The sequence below is a fragment of the Lepus europaeus genome, unplaced genomic scaffold (genome assembly GCF_033115175.1).
Source record: "Lepus europaeus isolate LE1 unplaced genomic scaffold, mLepTim1.pri SCAFFOLD_3_1, whole genome shotgun sequence".
Lineage (NCBI taxonomy): Eukaryota > Metazoa > Chordata > Mammalia > Lagomorpha > Leporidae > Lepus > Lepus europaeus.
This window is the reverse complement of record NW_026909276.1, coordinates 10,779,224-10,785,726: the sequence shown is the minus strand read 5'-3', so window position 1 is coordinate 10,785,726 and position 6,503 is coordinate 10,779,224. Positions and strand designations below refer to the sequence as shown.

At 40.2% G+C, this 6,503-nt stretch overlaps 1 pseudogene; it reads left to right on the top strand.

Moving 5' to 3' along the window:
• The first annotated feature begins 234 nt into the window (after positions 1-234).
• On the top strand, positions 235-608 carry LOC133755147 (small ribosomal subunit protein eS24-like; annotated as a pseudogene).
• The last annotated feature ends 5,895 nt before the right edge of the window (positions 609-6,503 follow it).

The window sequence follows — 6,503 nt, the reverse complement described above, 5'->3', positions numbered from 1 at the left end:
AGAGAGCTGGATCAGAAGAGGAGCAGCCAAAACTAGAATTGGCAACCATATGGGATGCCAGCACTTCAGGCCAGGGCTTTAAACTGCTGCACCACAGTGCCAGCCCCAGGTATCACTCTTTATACCTTTTGTCTCAGTTGAATTGAATTACATTTTATTTGAGATTTATAGCAATATAGTAACATTTTTCTTTTTGTAGTGATCAGCTGACATAATGAATGACACAGTACTATTTGTACCAGGAAGTTCATGACTAACCAACCACTTCAGAGGGAACAAATGGTCATTGACATGCTCCACTCTGGGAAGGCATCTGTTCCACAGAGATTTGGGAAAAACTAGCCAAAATGTGCTAGACAACTCCTGATGTCATCTTTGTATTTGGTTTTAGAACCCATTTTGGCGGTGGCAAGACAATGGTCTTTGGTATGATTTATGATTCCTTGGATTATGTTAAAAAATGAAATCAAACATTGACTTGCAAGACGTAGCCTGTATGAGAAGAAAAAGACTCAACACAACAGCAACAGGAGTGTTACAACACATTGAAGAAGTTCAGGGGAACTGCCAAATCCAATGTTAGTGCTGGCAAAAAGCTGAAGGAGTAAAGATTTTGTATTGACTTTATGGTGATTTTGTGAATTTTTCATAAGAATTAATAAACTGTACAACTTTAAAAAATAAATGTATGGAGTGAACTGTGGGATACTAGTGCTTTACTCAGTTAAATGATGCAGGAGAAACTACAAAGAAGAAATGATGACAGTCTACAGTGACTACTTTGTGCTGCAAATACTTGAGTGTGGGGCAATTATTAGCTCAATCTCAGGCACAGCCATGTTCTAGCTTTTCCTTTTCCTGCACTGTTTATTCTAGCAAATTGCACTTGGATGATGAAGTCCAACCAGTGGTTGGAATACTTTTTTTCTGTAACCCAATCATCCCCTCACAGCAGCAGTGCTTTAAAGAAAGTTTTCCAGGTTCTCTGCCGAGCATACCTTGAAGGATCTCATCAAATAATAAAACTTTTATACATTTCTTGTCAAAGTTGAGTCACTGATACCATTATTCTCATAAAAATATTACTAATCTTATCTTTGAATTTTATTTTGTATTTCTTCTTTTGGCACCACACTTTTTATTTGAATCTTCAAAGAATATAAAGACATGATGACATCTGATGCCAAACCATGCCAGTGATAATAAAGGAACAGCAAAACAATTAACAACAAAAAGAAAATTATTTAAAAAACAAATATTTCACATTTTGCAGTAGCGCTCTGACAGCATTGGCAAGTATTTCTGGCCAACTTCTTCAAAAATGAGGGATTTGAACAACTCCCTGATCTGAGCAAAGGTACTACCACATTTGCCCCTGAGAGTTTACATTCTGAGTCACTACATGTCACACTGCTCCACTCAGCAGACTTTGTAAACTTGATCTTCATAAGTAACTGTATTGTGCATGATTACAATGAGAACAGACTAAAAACACAACAGATAATGGCAGAAAAGTAAACAAAGCATCCTGTTAGGCATCAGGAGATCACTGCTGGCCAGGTCCTTCATGTTATCAGCTTCAAGAAAAACTCTGATATTCATTTCTCAGCAAACCCAATATTCAGAAGCTTACCCAGCAGGCTCATGTCAAAGGTTTTAGAGATAGTCTTTCCCCTTTTTGCCCTATTATTTTTATTTTTATTTTTTGGTAAATATTTCAGACAAACCATGAAATCAAACTCTGCTTTATATAAAAACTGAATTTTTTTAGACTTTTATTTAATGAATATAAATTTCCAAAGTACAGCTTATGGATTACAATGGCTCCCCCATCCATAACTTCCCTCCCACCCGCAACCCTCCCCTTTCCCACTCCCTCTCCCCTTCCATTCACATCAAGATTCATTTTCAATTCTCTTTATATACAGAAAATCAGTTTAGTATATATTAAGTAAAGATTTCAACAATTTGCCCCCACATAGCAACACAAAGTGAAACATACTGTTGGAGTACTAGTTATAGCATTAAATCAAAATGTACAGCACATTAAGGACAGAGATCCTACATGATTTTTTTAAAAAAAATTGATTAATTTTCTATGCAATTTCCAATTTAACACCAAGTTTTTTATTTCATTTTCAATTATCTTTATATAAAGAAGATTGGTTCAGTATATACTAAGTAAAGATTTCATCAGTTTGCACGCACACAGAAACACAAGGTGTAATAATACTGTTTCAGTACTAGTTATAGCATTACTTCACATTGGACAACACATTAAGGACAGATCCCATATGAGACGTAAGTACACAGTGACTCCTGTTGTTGATTTAACAATTTGACACTCTTGTTTATGGCGTCAGTAATCTCCCTAGACTCTAGTCATGAGTTGCCAAGGCTATGGAAGCCTTTAGGGTTAGCTGACATCAATCTTATTTCAACAGGGTCATAGTCAAAGTGGAAGTTCTCTCCTCCCTTCAGAGAAAGGTACCTCCTTCTTTGATGGCCCTGTTCTTTCCACTGGGATCTCACTCATAGAGATCTTTCATTTAGGTCTTTTTTTTTTCAAAGTGTCTTGGCTTTCCATGCCTAAAATACTCTCATGGGCTCTTGAGCCAGATCCAAATGCCTTAAGGGCTGATTCTGAGGCCAGAGTGCTATTTAGGACATCTGCCATTCTATGAGTCTGCTGTGTCTCCCACTAAAACTGAATATTTTTAATAGTTAAATATGTATCTTTAAATTTCTGTTTATAAAGACATATAGTAACAGTACTACAGAAGATTGGATTTAGTCCCTCCACCCACACAAAGATATATTAAGGCAAAGACTCCAGGAAAGGCATGTCCATCCTGAATGTGGGCTGGAGATCGAGGTGAACACATCTGCTCCTCATGGGGTCAACAGAAGGGTTTCTCCCACACATTCACTTAGCCTCCTGCTTCCCAAAGAAGACTTTTTCAGCCATGTTGATGAACAGACCTGTGTCCACCATGCCTGGGATCATTTTGATAGCCATGTTCACTTGTTATGTTTGTGTACACAAACTTCCAGTCCAGGATAAAGTTTCTATTATCTGTCACCATAGGACCTGCCTGTGGACAGCTATTCTTAGTTGAACCCCACCCCAAACTTCTAGGTCACTGCTAGCCTCACATTTATAAATTGTCGAGGTTTAAAGTTATTTTACAGCCATATGCAATTCTAGAAATTACATGTCTGATAAGATTATTACATATAGCAATAAACATGTACTATTACAGAACAGTGATATAAACTTGTAGACAAATACATATGAAGGTGTTAAATCTCCCATCTAAGACTACAAAAGTTATCAGTCATTAATTTACATTAAAATATTTATGCACACAAAATCAGAACATTTACAAGTAAAAATTTCTGTTTTATAATAATTTGAGAAATATAGCACATCTACAACCACTGTCTAATCAAAATTTTATTTTCATTGACTCAATATTTGTTATTTACAGATTTAAAATAACATTTGATGGCAAAATGTTTATTCTGTGCAAAATAAATTGGTACAATACAGTTCTGGCTCAGAAGCTGACAGAAAAATCAATCAGATTGATGATAGAACAGCCTGGTAAGTGTTGTCAAAAAGATCTGCCCAGGGAATCACTGGTACAATGGAGAGAACAAAGGGGTCAATCCACTGAACTCTGGGCAAGGAATCCCTGGTTACATCCTAGCTCAAGGAAGTCACCAAACCATGTTTTAACTGAGTTCATCTGTACACATTGGAACAATTAAATATCGCTCATCATACAATGTCCTTGGGAAAAGCATTCATATCCGCTTCACACTCACTCTGCACCAGGTACTGTATTAAGGGTTCAGAGAAACAAAGCACATCCCATAGGGTTCCAGTATGGTTTGAGGGTAAAAGGGCTGAGGATTGTTGGATGTATCATCACTTAGCACTGACCTCTCTATCAATACATAATTTCCAAAAAGGATCAAAGATTTTAAAAGTTCCTCAGATGCATTTCAGAAGGTGAAACATCCAAAGTTTTGCTATCTTTTGTCATGGATGTTTGGAATGAGATCAGTGTGCATCAGAATTACCTGTGATGCTAAGAAGTGCACATGCACTGCCTCACCCAATGCTTACTGCTTTAGAAACCTCTAGGAGCCTGGCAGTTCTGAAGTAACTCCCTAGTCAAACTCTTTCATTTCAAAGACTGCTAACAAAAACTTGGATGATTCTTAGCAGGAACACACACATTGCCATACCACTTGTATTTTTTTTTACCACAAAACAATAAGTGTCACAAACCTTTTTAAAGTTCTCATTAAAAAGACTTCTAATCAAAACACAAGAGCAACAACAAATGGCCCACAGCAGTGCTGACTTCAGCTGACACTATGCATAATCTGTGTGCATGCATACATGTGTATCTTCTTCCAGGGAAACAAGAGTTGGGCAAGCAAATAAAGGTTATGAATCCTTGACAATATTTTCAATATTAAACAACTAGTTTTTAAAAGAAAATCCGAACACTGTTACAAATGGGGTAAATTGATACAGCTGGTTGCCTGAACAGACATTTCCAAAGGGTTAGATCACAACCATGTTTTCACTTATTACACCTGTAACATGGGCACATTTCTCATCTGGGTCAGTTGCAGCACCTCAGTAAAATGGAAGTAACAGGACTTCATTCCCAGCTAGTATTGCATGAAAGAAATCAGAAACTTATAAGTAACACAAAAACATTATCTACTTAAAATCTAGTACAAGTGCAGTCTCAAAACCCCTTCATTCATATGTAAGTTTTACATTACATCTGGAAGAATTACTTAATATTAAAAACTTAATTCTTTTGAATAAACAAGCACAATGCAGTGCTGTTTTTAAGGATTCATGATACAAATATTGTGTTACCTTAGGCACCTTGCATATAAATTAGGGAAAACAATCTTACCAGAAAATGATTTGACAGTAACATCTGTTGACTCTCTTCAGTCTCAGGATATATGGTTCACCCTGAAGTTACACAAATCTAGTTTTTTTCCCTACTCTGCAAGGTTAGAAAAAGCAGGAAGAGAAAACAGGTGTGTTTCAAGCATTTCCTATCAAACAGAAATATTATAAGTTTATGGACAGGTTGGGTGGGGAAAGCTGATAAAAAGCTCCAATGGGAAGTGTTGAAGGAAAAAAAGTTAGTTCATCCGTCTTGGAGTCAGTACTTGTTCCTAATGTGGAAGAAAATACAGAGGGGAAATAATCTATTGGTATAGATTCTGTGACATACAAAGCATGAGGATGAAGGCAGGTGTGGCCTGCATGTCTAAGATCAAAACCTGCTGCACCTTTCCAGACAAGAGACAATCCTAATGAAGAGGGCAGAGATGTATAAGGAATACCTGTAACACAATCTCGGGTCTTTGAAGATGAAATAAAAACCAGCAGCCAGGAAATGGGGCCAGCCCAGCATTGTGGTATAGTGGGTAAAGCCCCTGCAGTGCCAGCATTCCATATGGGCCCCAGTTCAAGACCCAGCTGCTCCACTTCTGATCCAGCTCTCTGCTATGGCCTGGGAAAGCATAGAAGATGGCCCAGGTCCTTGGGCTGCTACACCCATGTGGGAGACCTGGAAGAAGCTCCTGACTCCTGGCTTCATGTTGGTGAAGCTCAGGCTGTTGTGCCAAACTGGGGAGTGAATCAGCAGATGGAAGACCTCTCTCTCTCTCTCTCTCTGCCTCTCCTTCTCTCTGTGTGTAACTCTTTCAAACAATATAAATAAATCTTTAAAAAAAAAAAAAAACCTTGGCATTCAGGAACTAACAAAAAGTCCCCATACCTACCCAGGACAGCAACCACTGCCGATCTCAGGCGTTCTGTTCTGTGGCAAGGCTGCACAAATCAGCACGCGGGCGAGGGTCCCCGCTTCTTTTCTCAAGGCTTCCTTAGCGCCTGAGAAATCCATGCGATGGGAGGCCCAGTAGAGGCTCCCGGAGCCCAGCAGTCCCTCCTCGCTGCCCTTGGCTCAGAGCTTGGATCACAGCCACAGTGTCTGCTAGGCTTTATGACGCTCCAAGGCCTCGGTTGGGTCACTTCCAGCCCAGGCGTACCAGGGGCCACACCGTCCGAACCCTGGCCCACACTCAGGGGCCCAGATGGACCAAGTCACTCCCATGAGCCAATGGTGTACTCACCCGCCCTTCTCCGGGGCGACACTGAGCCGGGAAGAGGAACGTTGGCCTCTTCCCTGTTACAGGGGCAGCGATGGCACCAGGGTCAGAGACGCTGACAGTTAACAGGCCTCCGTCCCTGTGACTCCGGTGGCACTCCGGGGCAGTCCTCCTCTCCAGTATCTTCCCTGCACCTGCCTACTACAAGAGTGGGGCCTCGCTGCTTGCTGCTTCCCAGTCATGGACCCTGTCTGAAGGCCGCTTTGGCACCAAGTCCTGAGGTAAAGTTAGAAGACAGTGGGGCGAGCCTGACGCGGAGCCCAGGCAGAGGCTGAACCCGCACC